At 33.3% G+C, this 17,538-nt stretch overlaps 1 pseudogene; it reads right to left on the reverse strand.

Annotated features, from left to right (window-relative positions):
• Nucleotides 1-5,418: 5,418 nt before the first annotated feature.
• Nucleotides 5,419-14,167, reverse strand: LOC110031886 (annotated as a pseudogene).
• Between the last annotated feature and the right edge of the window lie 3,371 nt (nucleotides 14,168-17,538).

Raw genomic sequence — 17,538 nt, forward strand, 5'->3', positions numbered from 1 at the left:
TATATTAAGAAAATAAAGCAACAAATATTTCTTTATTTTCTTAGCATGAGGCATATGAAGTCAACATTTTCTTAAAAATATTATAAGATTTTCACTAATTGTATCAAAAATATAAATTTCAAATATCTAATCTAAATTTATATTATATTAACCTAAAAAAGAATATTTACATGCATAACACTCTATTTTTATCTATTTACTCATCTAACATCTAAAATTTAATTTTTACATATGTTATCTTACCTAAGTATTAAAACTATATTTCATGTTTAAAAGAATAAAAATAGGGACAGTCTTGATAAAAAAAAGTTACATGCGGGATAATGATCTGAATACATCTACATCACTGTGTATGTGATCACTGTGTTATGCGTTGGTCGGATGCCCCTGTAATGTTGTGGGAGCGTGCGACGCTCACACGTGCCCTCCTGTAGCTCAAGGAATCCGTTGGGACGTTACCAGATGCACGTCGTCTCCGGACTAGAGTCACTCCATCCTAGTCATGCTCGATAGAGACTACCACTGATCCATAACGATTCCCCATTCTAAGGGCAAGCCAAATGATCATTCTAAGACCTATGTGGTTTATTCCGGTCATGGAGAGTTTTTCGTGTTGTGAAATGTGCTTAACAGACTCCTGGAGTGAAAAATGATCCATAAGGGTCTGGCGTGACCACGCTCAATCGGGAGTGGCCACGCCTAACTCCACATAAGGCTTGAGGGGGCTGTCTTCGGCATAAGCACACCGGAAGGTAGAGTGACCGCACCACAAGATAGATCCCACGATGAAATTATGCTTTACGTTGTGGGACGATGTGATCACACTGGTCTTCTAGCGGTCGCATGAAGGTTATCTTCGATGTAACCAAGCCCGAAGATGGCGTGACCAAAATGTAAGACAATAAGCCTGGAGCAATTCCATCACAGCGTGACCACGCCCAAGCCCAACGTGACCATGTCAACCTGCCTAGATTTCAATATTTGGCCTGGCAGCCTTGGGGAGGCATGTCACCTGGACCAAAATTTATAGGCCCTCCTTGGACTTGAGGAGATCTCCTTGAAATTATGAAAAGGCTGGGGGGATTAAACCTTTTTTGCATGCCCTAAATGTCCTTGATTAGCCATTTTTTACTTAATTAAGAGGCACTTCGGAGATTTTCGGTGGGGAGGCTGGTTTAACTTCACCTCTCCACCTTATTCTCCTCTATCAACACTTTTTACACTTTTTTCCTCCTCCAAGAGCTGAACTCTTCTTCCTTGGATTTATGGTTTCTTCTTGAAGACCTTGAGGTAAAGAGGTAGAGATAAAGGTGAGAGTGAGGGCTTCTTTCTCACAACTCTCCTCTTCTTCTTCTTCCTCTCCTTCTATATCCTCCATAAAAAGCAATCTTTCCTCCTCCATCATTCTTTGAGTGTGTGAGGAGAGCTTCTTGAGTAGGAGTGTGGCTAGCACGAAGCAAGACTTTTTCTCTCCTACATCAATGGATGTGGCTAGCATGAAGCAAGACTTATTCTCTCCTACATCAATGGAGAGCTTCATCCTAGCATGGAAAAGGAATGTCGGAGCTTCACCGGAACTTTGTCAGAGCTTCACCGGAACTTTGTCGAAGTTTGGAACTTTAACGGAACATCGTCATCTTGGCTATTAAAAACTATTTCGTAACATAAAAATAGATTTCAAGCTTTCAATTATTAAAAAAAAAATTGAACTAACTATAGAGATCACTCACATATACGTGTTTGTGCACGTTGATGTGGGCTCTCGTCATTGAGTACATGTGTGCGCCAACTGCTCCAAGCCCTGACACGCTCTTGCACATTACCATCAATTTGAACATGGCATGATTAACTCCTCTATTTCAACCATCAAACTTGAATACTACTAATAACATCCCCTTCTATATCATCATCACTTTGAATAATAGACCCGATCGATGCACCCTCCCACTTTAACGAACCAACATAAATTCTACTAATAACATGCCATTCTACATCACCGCCAAATTGAACAATTCCACTTTAACAAACAACATCAATTCTTGTGTATATACATACCTAACTCCTATACTTCGATTCTTAAATTCAAATCACATTACTAAATAAAAATAATGGCACAAATAAAGTTACCTTCCTCAAACTAGAAGGATGAGAAATATGGGAGTTTTGGTGGTCTTGTGTGTGTGATCCTTGCCATCCCAACTAGTTCCTTTAAATAAAGCTTTTGCTTTGACTTATTTTATGCAAACCAGTCTCTAAAACCCATGCAACACCAGTGCAAATTTTGTCGCATTTTGTGTCGAGTAATCATAGGCTATTCCACCGCAAATATCATAATACAATTTTCACCACGTGGTAATCGCAAATACATAGGATTTAAGTGGTATATATATGTAAACATTCCTAAAAATTATCAGCAAATGTCGGTCGTTATTTGGAATCTGTTGGTTGTTTTGAAAATAATTTGATTTAATATATGTATATATAATTTTGATTTTTAAAATTGTGTTTTAATTTTGAAAAATGAGACTGCAAGGATCTCATAAATTTAATAAATTAAGTAATCGAGCACAACCTTAAAAACATCACACTCATCCCGAGAGATAAGCATAGTACTTGACAAGGATGATCGATTATATAAACTAAAGAATTAATAACATTCGTTTTGTCTGCGAACCTTTTATGTGTGACCGATAAGTTCCTCTACCTAATTTAAAAATTAGATAGGGCTTATTTTACCTGGGTTCCAAGTTCCCTATAAGGGCAAACCCCTATAGTTAATTAAATCTTAAATGACCGAAATCACTTAAAAAAAATCTCAATTAAGATCAGTGGTTTCGTTTTCAAGTTTTCAAAGTTTAGTTTTTAAGGTTGGACACATGAAAGTCAAGAGGAAAAGATCAAATAGAAGGAGTTCTTTAGGAGTCCAAAGGAACGAGAAATATGGGTTGTCAAAATTCTTCAGGAGAACCTCAGTGACTTCCCAAACTATCATACTGTTATTGATCTCATTTTTAGTGAGATATAGTCTTCCTCTTAAGACTTAGGATTTAGCCACAGGGTTTTCCCTTTGACTTTCCTAGAGCCCTTAGTGATGACACCCACCTCATTTAGAAATTCAAGTCACTTACCATCTCTTCTTGGAGTTTCACATTTGTGGTTTTTGACCTCTAGCACTTATGAGGTTGAGACCAGCATTAGGAAACTCAAAAAGAGGTTCCATAGGACCACCAAGCCCTAAGGTATCGTTGCCTACACTCCTCACTACTCCCATGCCTCACACTCACACTACCCCTCCTACAACCCTAAATTTACCCTAAATTACCCAAAATTGTCAAATCTACGTCATCTCCACCAGGGTCACCAACTTGTTCCATTTTCTGCCCCAATTTCCACCAGTTACCTAAAGTTCTCAAATTGACCCAAGTCTTCCACAAATTACCAAATTGATCCAATTTTACTCAATTGCAAGTCCAAACCCCAAATTTTGCACAATACCAAACCCAAATCCAAATTGTCAAGCTCAAACCTAAATCCACCTCAAATCCAATCCCAAAATCATATCCAAATTTCAGATCCCATTCCCTTGGACTCCAAAGTCAAAATAACATCAATTTACATCAAATCCTACACAAAATCCAAAATCAAGCTCAACTCCCCACCAAGCTCAAGCTTTGATGCCAAATTTGTCAAATTTACATTTCCACACTCAACATTAACTTTGTCTCCATTAAATTCCAAGCCTTGACTCAAAATTGCCAAATCACACTTAAATTCTCAAATTGGCAAACATCAAACCATCAATTGCCTTATGTCTTGTGCTTAGGGGTAAACTTGAAGTGGGAAAGGGTTTTAGGTTAGCTATGGAGTGATTTGGGCTAACCCGAGCCAAAAACACCTCAATAATACCATTCAAAAGAATCACAATCCCAAATCACTCCGTCGGGATATTCCAAATAACACCAAAATAACATCCCCGCCACATAACACCGCAATCTGTCTTGTTTCCACGCCGCAACCGCGCACTACTACCACGACACTAACAAAATAACACCACAGATAACACCAAACTCCGCTGCCTCGCATAACCCCACTATACAGCGTCGTAACTCCGTTTCACACCGTCGCAAGCTCGCAATACACTCATGATACACCCGCGGCAATAACACCCGCGCCAAACCGTTGCAAACTCCTGCGATAACACCGGATCGCCGCGGAATAACCCTAAATAACACCGCGATTCGGTGATTAATACTTCAGTATCCTCTTAGAGCACCACACTTGTTGCTGGAGGATGATGCAATGGTTTATAGAAGACCACACCTTACATCTGGTTCTTCAGGTTTTGCAGTAAACGCAATCAGCAAATCCATGAAGAAAGATCTCAAGGATAGCGTTATCCTGACAATATTTCAATTTTGCTGAGCGTTTTAGCTTCCACACTTAGACTGGTTTATTTTGAATAAACTACTTCATCTAAGTTATGGCCAAGGAATGTGAATATTTGACATGAAGAAGAAGATGATTGTGAACACATCAATAATGAAGTTTAATTATTAAATAAATAATCATTATAAAATATGAAATATAATTTTTTTTTATTTATAAAAAAAATTTAAATGTAAGAAGGTTTCTACTTGAGCTTTTGACCTGAGATTGTTGCTAGCTTTTACCCCCTTTTTTTTCCTAAAACATGAGGACTTTTTGTTCAAGTATGATTGTGTATTGTGGCACAAGATTATATGCCATATTTTGTGAAGCCTACTTTCAATCTATCATACTTGTCTTAGGGTCCGTTTGGCGCAGCTTGTGCGTGCTTATCCTGAAAAGTGGCCCGTGGGCCGGCCGCGGGGGTCGACCCGCGACCTGCGTTTAGTGTAAAAACCCAAACACAATTTCGAATAAGCTGACAAAACGCGCGAACAAAACGGTACGACTGCATTTTGAAAACGCCGCACGCACCTATAAGCTGCTCCAAACAGACCCTTAATTAACATCATGCATTTTTATATAGCTATAAAAACACTCCATAATATATTGTCAGTTGATTGTATTTTTTTCTGACAGATGAGTGCTCGAACTTGATTACTTAGAATATTGAATTTTATTGCCATTTGATGGTATTTAATGTAAACAACATATGAACAAGCGTTGAAGTGGATGCATGAAAAAATTAACATTTAAAATTTGGTGTTGGGTATGTAAATAGATAAGAATTGAGTGGTAGACATGAAGTTGCCACAACGCTTTAAAATTTGAGGTTTGCTTGTCTTTAAGTTGCCACAACGATTTAGAAAACTTAAATCATGATCGATAGACATCAATATTCTGAGTGTCTGCAGAGCAAATAACAAGTGGAACTTATACATCAAAAAATAGAATAAAAAATTATAAAAATCTTATTTCATTCAAGTGCAATTAAATACTAATAATGATTTAGTTATCATTTCATGCAAAACTATTTCAAATGTGTTCAAAATAAATATAAAGCGTGTGTGACACAAAAAAATCAGCCGTAGGAGCTCGCCTCCAAGAACAGAACAAGTTTATTTGTTGCTTCAGGAAAGTCCCTATGCATCCACTAGAGGATAAGAAACACATCCGTTAGCATCAGCGTCAGGGTACAGGGAAGACAACTGTTCTTCAAAGTGTTGATCTCCTCGATCTTTGGCTCTTCGGCGAAGTGGTGTAGGGTAAATTGTAATCGTTTGATGCCGAGTAAAATGAAGAAGATAGGCCCTGGATTTTGGGCAAGCCAGTTTAGTCCAAATCAAGAGAATAACCCTTCTCCACAGTGTCCGCCTCGAGTGGAAGTTCCTCGAGTGTCTGGGATCAAAATAAAGCAAGAAAATATAATATTAAGCAATCTATATTAATTATTCAATTGATTTTTCTTCTCCTAGAGCAAATTCTTGGCTCAACATATGCGTGTGTATAAATGTATACATACAATTATACATAGTATATTCTAAGCACATGTCGAACTAGTTCAATTCAATCAAAGCTTAAATCAAAATCAGCCAGAAGATCTAACTGAGCCAAAAATTTGGATTTTATAGTTAAAATAATAGACCCAAGCAATATTGGATCTAATAGTTAAAATGATAGACCCAAGCAATGATTTTTGGTAAATTGCAGTCATATAGAAGAAATACCTTGTATGCCTGCTGCAGAACCCTAAATGTTTCCCTTATCATTTTTCTCTTTGCAACTATACAGCTGATTCTCGAAGTAAGTCATCGAAAATACCTTCTCTGATTTAAAAAAACAGACATTAAATGTGCTTAACTTAATTAGAATTAGTCTAAAATCATAAAAACATAAAGGACAAAATCATGATGAATCTAAGATGAATTTCTTAAACAATTAATTAAAGATTATTTTGGCAATTACCCAAAAAGTTTCAATATACAAATCTTGTATAGCTTTCTTTTTGTATGATTAACCTGAACAAATGGAAAAGCCGTTAGTTATTAGAAAAAAATTTGAAGGGAACAAAATATATAAGATATATAAAAAGTTCGAAATTAAATTGATGAATAACCAACCAATATCACAAAAGCTCAAGATAGCAAGACAACATTCATAGAAGTAAACTTGTATTACAATTTATATGAACATCAATGCAAGGATCCCATTAAAAAGAAGAAAATTTGCTCTTCAAAACAATGTTTCGAAAGTTAGTTTATGTGCTTTCGACAACTCTTCAAACAACATCAACTCACTCATTGACAAGGTGAAGAACACCAAACTAGTGAAAAAGAAAAATTCAGTTTTATATACAGTTTTTTCTGCTAAGGCACTTTCATTAAACAGTAGACACGAGAGTCGGTTATGGCACTCGCCCAAAGAGATAACCAAAGGTACGACGATTTTTCTTGTTAATATTACGTGCCTTGGTCAGTATCAAATCAATCCACAAATAATAAATCAAATGAATGCTTAACAGATCAATAAAACAAGAAAATAATTTATCAAACTCGCCCATTTTAGAGCATAACAAAGTTGAATCCATGAAAAAACTCGTGCATAAATGAAAGAAAGGGGCATTTACATGCATACCACCAAATTCTTATGCATTTACATATCTACAACCTAAACTTCGATTTTTATATTCTTACCACCCAAATTTTATATCACATAAAAAATATCATTACTTTAACTTAACAAAAGTGAAATACATGCATAGGTAGGGTGGCATATATTTAGAAATTGAAATTTAGGTGTTAGGTACGTAAAAAAGAATTGAGTAGAATGCATGTAAGTCTTCCAAAAAAAAAAGACACTGAAGTTTCAAGGATATCAAAATAGCAGAAACATCAGCCAAATCCATTACAAATATACATGCTGCGCCCAGCCTATAATTATGAAACACTTCTAATATGCAATTTTCATCTTGGAAAGCAGGAGATCCACATATATATATCACAATTAAAGCAGCAAAAATAACAATAAATGAAATTCTGACTATCATTAGTATAAGCTATAAGACAAGAGGACAGAATATTCTGATTCTACATAATAAAATGTTAAATAAATTACCAGGAAGTGCATAATTGACTTAGTCACAGTATCTTCAATATTTTTCCTGGCGATATCATAATACGATTTCAGTAATAATTTTGCAATGGAAAACTCCAAAGCCTCCTGCTCCGATTGATACTCTGAAGGCTTCAAGATGACTGGAGGCTATATTGTAGCAAAGCACAGTTTAGAAGCTGTAAGAAAGTAATCTAATTGCAAAACTTGAGCGAACATTGAGTTTAATAGAACACTAACCTCTTGTGGTTGGATCATGGAGAGTGAATGTTCCACATTGTGAGAAGGAACAGTAGCAGACTTATTGGACGAGATTTCTTTTGCTGGTGCACGGTTCTTACTAACACCAAAAATGGACAAAATGCCGCCAATGTGTCCAATTCCTCTCAAACTTCCTGAAATGTTTGAAATTTTATATGGTATATAAAGATGATTCTGTGCATGAAATTAATTGATAGATTCATAAATTTTTTTCTCAATGGATTACCAGCTGAACCAAGTCTGCCAAAAATTGACAGATTCATATATTTTTTTTCTCAATGGATTACCAGCTGAACCAAGTCTGTCAGGATCTGAAGGTGGTTGCATTCCCTGTTCCAAATTTACATAAAAGAAAAATGGATTTTATAAGATCAATGAAACCCTCTAAGTTTACCTATTTAATTACCAAAAAATTGGTGAATAGTAATACAGTAATATATAGGAATTTTTTTTTTTGATGGCACAGTTAAGACTTGGATACTTCTTAGACACTTGAGCATAGAAAATAACTTGAATTAACTCAAAATGCAGCTCTCAAAAATGCAGCTCTCAATGGGGATGCAGCTCTCAATGGGGATAATTTGAACCCACTCAGTGACAAATGCTTGTTTTTGTTGTTGCAGCTCTCAACGGGGATAATTATAGCAAAAAAACTGCACGAAGTATTTATAAAGTCAACCCATAATATTTAAAGTAACATATCATGAAAGCAATATCAAACCAAAGGGCTCATCGAAGATGAAGAACTCCATTTGCTCCAGCCTTAGCAAGGATGAATGCTATTGGATCAAATGAAAAAGACATTGTTGAGAAAGAGATGACATTTTCCGGATGAAATGAACATTTGATTCATGTAACAGGAGAAAGATTCCCCATTCAGAAAAATTCCCCATTCTTTAGCCTAATATTTTCGTAAAATATATAGCTTTATAATTTCGAAAGACAATGAAGGAAGCTATTGAATTAACTAAACAAACCCGTACAAAAAGAATTCAATTGCAAATTGCAGGATGTATCGATGGAAAAGAGATTGCACGTGTCGAATGGATCAGAGAAGGCAGGGTTCCCCTACAAACAATTCACGCTAAAATTGATCACTGTTCCCTTACAGTTAGAACTATCTATGGAATCGTAGGTATCAAAATTTGGATATTTGTAAACCAAGAATAAAAAAATAGGAATTATGGAATTTTCTTTATCTTGTCAGTCTGCTCATCAATAGAAAAAATTTAGAAAATATTTTCTTTTTTTTTTCTTAATCAAAGAAAAATGAACAATTAGAATTCTATATGGTTGAATAAAAATTTGATTTACCATTGAGTTAAATTTAATTTAAATTTTAGTATAATTGCTATTCTTGGTGAGCGACTTGTTCGTTTTTTCTATAGAATTGAGAACTGAGACTGAAAATAAAAATAGGTTGACCACACTATAAACTTAATAACTATCAAAACTAATGAAACTAAAAACTCATAACCAACTTATTGCTTCTTATTGTTGAGATCCCAATAAATAGTCACTATATGACTGCATCAAATCATATAGTTGTAGCAACTTAAATTCTTTTCATAAAAAAGAAATCTGATTATGAATTGTGAAAAAAAAAAGGATGTGGAAAAAGGAAGAGTGATAGAAAGAGAGAATAAAGATCTAAATGATATTAAATGATGTATGATTCCCATATGTATGGTTTATGAAGAATTATCCCATAAAAAAGGCAATGTTATAAAAGCATCAACATTAATATACAATAAAATTAATATAAAATAAAAATATAATAAAATAATAATATGTAATAAAATAAAAATCTAAATAATCTAATCAATATGGATAATATAGTCTATTATATATGTAATTATGTAATTAAGAAGTATGTAATTAAGATAGAAAAATAAAGAATCTAAATAATAGAAAATAGAGAAAATTTTAATTGAGCTTAGGGTTAAGAAAAAATTGAGGAGATTGACTCGAAAACAAATGACAGATTATGTTGAGAGCTCTATTGCAGAGTTCAGGCTTAATAATTAATAGAAATGTTATGGGAACAATGAAACCTGTGATTACATAGGATTTTCCTGAAAATGAATCAATCCTAAGGATTCATTGGGTAGGATGGCAAAATGAACCAAGAAAAAATGGATTTCTTCTGATTGGGCATGAATTGACCATACAAATGAAAAAGAAAAAAGTTAATATTCGCCCACAAGACCTTTCCTTATTTTTATTTCATTTAAGAATTTCACTTATTGGATGACTATTGGCGTGCTTCAATAGAGGTAAAGAAAAAGACTTTAGAGATTTTGCTAAAAGAAAGCATTTCTTTTACTTATATTACTTATCTTTTTATTTATGTTATATTATATATATATATATATATATATACTTATTTATATTTTATAATAATATGTTATTTATTAATATTATTTTTATATATAATATAAAATATAAAAAATATTAATAAATATGCCTAGTTATCTAGTTATATATAAAATCTACCAATCTAACAAATTCAATATAAAAAAATTAGTTTTTTCTTTTTTTTGTCTTTCGATTGAAAAAAATACATAATTCTATGTAATATGTAATTTTATTGAATCATTTCATTCGTGAGGAGTTGGATGAGAAGAAATTCTCATGTTCGACTCTGCAGCAGAGATGGAATTCAAAAACAACAATCAACTATAACCCTAAAAGAACCAAATTTTGTAAACAACTTAAAGGTAGAATGAAGAGAATATCTTACCGAGGCAATCATAATTGTTTGACAAATATGCTCTTCAGGCACTGGAACCTGCTTGGATCACAACTAAACAAATAGAGCAGGGCGAAGAGCGATGACACGATATGCATGTCGTGGTGGAAAGATATGGGTATGTATCGGTATGTATCTTTCCCATCTTTCCCGACAAACCTGTTACTGTAAGACCTATTGAAACACGTATGGGTTCGGGCAAAGGATCCCCTGAATATTGGGTATTTGTTTTTAAACCGGGTCGAATAATTTATGAAATGAGTGGAAAATCTGAAACTGTAGCCAAAACTGCTATGGATATATCTGCATGGAAAATGCGTATACGAACTCTTTTTTTTTTTCAAGATAGGTAAAGAAAAGTAAAAGAAGAAACGGAGTATTAAGAATAAAAAAGATCAGGACAGACAATATTTCTTTTTTCTATTATCTTGAAATAAGATATTAAAATAAAAATGATATGACTCAACCTCAGACCCTTTTAAATGTAGCGGATAACATTGAAGCTCAAAAATTAACATGTATTCAAATCATAGAAATTGGTAATCATCGATATGCTCATCTTGGCGATGTTATAGTTGTTGTAATAAAAAAAAAGCGCCCAGCATGCCTCTAGAAAGATCAAAATTAATTAGAGTTGTGATTGTATGCACATGTAAAGAACTCAAATGTAACAATGGCATGATAATACGATATGATGACAATGAAGCGGTTATCATTAAGCAAGGAGGAAATCCAAAATGAATTTGAATTTTTGGTACAATTGCTCGAGAATTGCGACAGTTGAATTTTACTAAAAACGTTTCATTAGCACCCGAAGTCTTATAGATGAAAATAGGATATATCCTATCTTTCTATTTATATATATGGAGTAGAATATTAGAATATCTGAAATAGATCTGATTAATAGATTCTGTCTCATTTCTGTCTCATTTATATATTTGAAATTGTCTCATTTATATATTTGAAATTTCTAATAATTTTTTAGAATCTATAATAATTAAAAAAATCAATAAAAAAAACAAAAAAAAAACATTTTGACTATATCAAAATTAGGGGGCACCAATAACTATAGTTCGTCATAGGTATGGACATTATTGCCGATATAATAACTTCTATAAGAAATGCTGACATAGATCAAAAGGTAAAAGTTAGAATAGTATTACTAATATCACTAAAAACATTGTGAAAATACTTTTACGAGATGATTTTATTGAAAACGTTCAGATTGCGGGACAATTTAAAAGGTGGCGCCTAGGCGTCAAAATGAAATTTGGCAGTTTTGCAGCGATTTATGAAAGAATCATCAGTGCTTAAATAACTTTTTAGAGCAAGTAATCAAACTTTGGTAACTAAATGAACTGATATTAGTAAAATCATACTTTATACAATGAATTTAAATTTAAAATAGTCGTATAATAGTAGAAATTTTTTTGCTAAAAAAATAAAGAGAAAAGCATATACAAGAAAAAAGAAAATTTATATGACTTTTATTTACCTTGAAAAGACATGACCAAGCACCCTAAGAATTATTTGGCGCACATTAAATCTAAACGCGTGTTTCAAAAGCATATTGAAATTAAAAACATATATAGCGAGCAAAGGATGGCATTAATAGTCGTGAACATACAAAATTTTCCAATTATAATTAAATAACATTTAATAATAGCAATGAGTTTGTATCTCTTTATCTTGATTATGAAAATGCTCGACATAGATATTTTAAAATACAGTGCCTTAGTGCATGCTTTTTGCAAATGATAAAATTTTAACTAGTGAGATTCATGCTGAAATAAGTGAAATATTTGAACGAAGGCAAAAAAAAAATGTCTAGAAGATAAAGGACTTAAAACTGATAGAGCAAAGGTTGAATACATGATATGCAACTTTATGAGTGATATTAACAATTGTCAATCAAAAAAGTTTGAAGATAAAATGACACCTAGGTGTGATAAATTTAAGTATGTTAAATATATTATTAGAAAAGAGAGAACATGATGAGCAAGTTTTAGGGTGAGCTTGATGGTTCAAAATGGAGAAGAGCTTTGTAAGTATTATGAAAAGGGGGGGATAATGAACACTTAGAAGGTAAATTTTATAAAACTATAATTCGGTCAACAATGTTATGTTTTTTAGTGTTTGTCAGTCAAAATAAAAAATAAAGAAAGTGATTATTATATTAGAAGTCAAAGTATAAAGTTATTGAATTATGGAAATGATATAAGTTGTGTCTATCTATTCAATATAAGGTAATTGAAAATATAATTATATTTGACATATGCAACAAGTTATAAGAAAATACCAACTCAATAAATGATTAGAAAGGGGAAAAATATAGACCTAAGATAGCATCAATAGAAGTTGTTCAAAAAGATGTAGGAAGAATAGTTAACACCTCAAGTAAGCCGGCCAAAAAAAAAATGGGACAAGGCCAATGTTGATGATGAATCATGCAAGGCAAGTTTATCTACTATGCTAAACTCGAGATGATCTCTACTGCAAAACATTGATAAGGTGACACTAACAGCTACAATAAAAGAAACCTGACATCAAAATGATTTCTTGCAGACATTACAAAGATTTGGCAAAAATATCCACAAAGTTTTCACCTTGTCGGATATAGTTTTGATTCTTGAGAGCTCTTGAATCAGCTTTTCAAAGAAATAGCAACGAAGTAGTATTAAACTAAGCATTATATCTACTAGTTCTAAAAAGTATTTTCATCAAGAGTGAGAAAGAAAAACAGGATGGAGCTCATATTGCTAGTTATGTGCTAGCTTCCAAAACTAGAAATTATTAAGATAGATTAATGAGATAACAGGTACCTTGGGTCTGGAAACTGATGCTGCTAACATTTAAGCTTTGACTTCTTGTTGTGCAATCTCCACAGCTTTCTTTTCTCCAATAAAATTTGGATGTGAAATGTTTATATAATCCATCTGCAAAAAATTGCATATCAAAATGGCAACATGGAGAGAAGTTTCTAAAATCAATAAGAGGCATTTACATTCACACCACACAATTCCTACATATTTACATACATACCACTCAAATCTTTAACATCACATAAAAAATACCCCAATTACTACCTTCTTCAAAGTGAAATACACCTTTTCATGCATAGGTTTATAACATGAAAGTGTTATCCAAATTCAGGTATATGTAAATACATAAGAGTTGTGTGGTATGTAAATCTCCCAAATTTTAAATGTTGAAATATTCAACAGTAGAGATTGTGAAATCGGATGCAAGTACAACAGCAATTTAAGTCTGAAATGCATACAATTACTACTGATGTATAAACTTGATAGTATATATTTGTTAAATTAAATGATCAAGTTCTTTTCTTGAAGGCAATTAAAGCAAATGCAATCTTATCACAACATATTAACAATTAACACTGATAAATTAATCAATTAATCCAATACCTCCGTTTCAATCAGATGGGTTATCATGGTTTCTGCTTGTTGAAGTCCTTCTCGTAAGAAATTTCCAATTACCTCATCCATGCACTTCCGCAGAAAAGGATATTGATGGAGCTAATTAGCTAAGCTGCAATTGCTCATCTAATAGCAGAACAAAGAAACAGATGAATTTCACTATTTCTTTGTAAACTATTGATTCTTCTTATATACAAATGTTGGATGCATTGTAACATTCCTTAATCAATTTATCATAGATGAACTTGGCACACCGAAGGCTTAGATCGAGTAAACGACCAATCTGCCCTCTTACAAGAACTTCAAAAGGCACCTAATCAGATTCACAATTGGGGTAAACGCTTCTCTTTAGAAGATTTGAAATGAAAGAGAACAAAAAACAATTCAGTCTCTTCATTCTAGTTTCAGAAACGGATTCACTTGTAATTACCTCAGGTACAAGCAAAGCACCTTTAGGACCAGTAGCATTCTGACTGGTCATACGAATGTCCTCGTCACTAACATCCTCACAAGGATCAACTTCCTGCAAGTAAAATGCAAGTAAAATGGAAATTTAAAATGGAAATTACCACCTTGTCTTCATAGTTTTTTCAAAAGTAAATTGCCAATGAAATTAAATTATTGAAGAGCCCATTTAACTAGAAAATAAAGCATTCAGGTTAAACATTAAATGCAAAGAAAATTGTATGAAACAAATATTAATGCAGCATTATATACAATGCAAGAATCTAAATATGATTAGCACTTTTGCATGGTCTAGAAGCAAGTCCAACCTCTAAACTCTTCACAAAAATTGACTGGAAAATATAATGAGTCCATGCCACCCCAGAAAGCTCCCCTATTAATAATTCCTCATTTTTACCCTCAATAAATGAAGTAAAAGCTGCACAAAAATCTAGCATTTAGATTAATGAAAAATGGAAGACGCTTATTGCAAGCTCCAATTAGTTCATTATATTTCGAAAGGCATGCATAAAACAACGCATGACTTATGATTAGATCAATAAAATTAGTATTTTTTTCATAGCAAGATTAAAGAATATATAAAAAGAGAAATCACCATTACCTTCATAATATTTCGTAAGAATGTTCAAAAGCTTCAGACCCTGATCATGCTGTAGAAAGAAGTACTACAGAATAAATGACATTACGCTGTACGAATAATATAGAAGCATGTGTTTATGTTTATGAGATCAAATATATAAGAGGCTGCAGAGTGTCAAAGTAAAACCTAGAGTAACAAAATATCAATACCAGTTCTTTCAAAGGAAAAATGAAGTTATAACAATGACAGCAAGTGGGAATGCACAGTTGAGTAAACTTATATATGTATAAGAGAAAAGCTGCATAGCAATGCTCAGGATTCCAAGAAAAATCATCATGGAAAGGCAAGAAAATACCACAAAAAAGTCATATTTCATACCACGAGAACAAAGTAAACATCTTACAAGGTTTTGGCAAAAAAAAGAACATACAATTTATCAAAATACGAACATCATCTAAAATTTGGTTCAAGATCCAAAACAATGATGGCCCGCGACCAAGGAGCATGATGAATTAAATGCATCACCAGATCCAAAAAGTTGAATTACATTTTTGCAGATATAAAAAAACAAAAAATTTAGCACAATACGCACATTAAGTGAGTTTTGTCTCAAAACCCAAAAAAATAACGACTCAGAACCATGGAACAAGATGAATTAAAGGACCCACCGTATCCAAAAGATCAAATATCATTTTTTGCAGAAAACTCATAAAGACTTGAACAGTAAGACAAAATCAGTGTTACAGGGTCAAGTAGAAAAACAAATTTTGTGTCTGGATCAGAAAAGATGAGTAAACCAAAAATAATATGATTACAAATTTTTGAAAATGATTTGAAAAAAAAAAATAGATTTGATCCTTCAGGCCGCACTTATTAAAAGAGAATGAAAAAACTGATGGTTATGTAAAGCCAATACAAAATACTTGGGACAAAGCTAATGATGGTGAAGACCGAGAAAGTGCAAATTATGTGGGAGAGAAGAATTAAGGTAGTGCTGATTCCTGCTCCAATGATGGTGAGGAATCGATCATGAATAGCAAACTAATATGACTCGTACTCCTAGCAATATAAGTGCTACATATTATAACTTTTTTTGGTTCTACATCATAAGAGAGACTTAACATCCTACCGTTATGGAAAAGAGAGCTTCGTAATGTGAGCAATGAGCATGGAAATGATTCAGCTTCCTTAGCATAACTAAGCTTATATTAATATGACTTAAAAGATGGTTGAATCTATAGCTATAAGTATAACTTAATATAATTTATAAATTTAAATTTCTTTAAAAAAATTTTGACATTGGATTGAGAATTAAAAATGGTTAAAAAAAATTATGTTAAATTTACATTTCCACACTCAACATTAAGTTTGTCTCCATTAAATTCCAAGCCTTGATTCAAAATTGCCAAATCACACTCAAATTCTCAAATTGGCAAGCAACAAACCATCAATTGTCTTATGCCATGTGCTTAGGGGTAAAATTGAAGTGGGAAAAGGGTTTAGGCTAGCTTTGGGCTGATTTGGGCTAACCCGAGCCAAAAACATTTCAATAATACAATTCAGAAGTCTCAATCCCAAATAACACCGTCGGAATATTCCAAATAACACCAAAATAATGTCGCCACCACAAAACACTGCAATTTGTCTTGTTTCCACGCCGCAACCGCGCAATACTACCACGACGCTAACAAAATAACACCGCGGATAACACCAAACTCCGCTGCCTCGCATAACCCACTATACCGCATCGTAACTCCGCTGCACACCGTCGCAAGCTCGCAATATACTCATGATACACCCGCAATACTACCGCTAATAACACCTGCGCCAAAACAGTGCAAACTCCCACGATAAAACCAGATTGTCGTGGAATAACCCTAAATAACACCGTGATTCGGTGATTAATCACGAAATAACACCAATCTGGCGATTAATCGTTGAAATATTACTACTTTAGGATCCTCTTACAGCCAGTAATAAAATTATGACTAGCTGTGGGACATACATGTTGCTGGAGGAAGATGCAATGGTTAATAGAAGATCATACCTTACATCTTGTTCTTCAAGTTTTGCAGTAAATGCAATCAACAAATCCATGAAGAAAGATCTCAATGATAGCGTTATCCTGACAATATTTCAATTTTTCTTAGTGTTCTAGCTTCCACACTTAGACTGATTTATTTTGAATAAACTACTTAATATAAGAATTACATAAATATTAAGTGTGAATGTTCTTATTTTCTTCTATTTATTTGTTGTAACGCCATTATGGTGAGTACATGAGAAAAACTTTAGCTGACAGCTCCGGGAAAATAAACACTGCAGTGTGTTGAGGTTTAAGAGATTGGTGGTTGGGCTATAACTACATTGAAGATTTCTTCAAGTCCTCACAATCTTAAATTAGTAGAACTAGGGCTGTCAAACAGCTTGTTGTTCGCGAACAGCTCGTGTTCGACTCTTTAAGAATCTCGTGTTCGGCTCGTTCACTAAGTTAAAGAGAGAAGCTT

The sequence above is a fragment of the Phalaenopsis equestris genome, unplaced genomic scaffold (genome assembly GCF_001263595.1).
Source record: "Phalaenopsis equestris unplaced genomic scaffold, ASM126359v1 Scaffold000858, whole genome shotgun sequence".
NCBI lineage: Eukaryota > Viridiplantae > Streptophyta > Magnoliopsida > Asparagales > Orchidaceae > Phalaenopsis > Phalaenopsis equestris.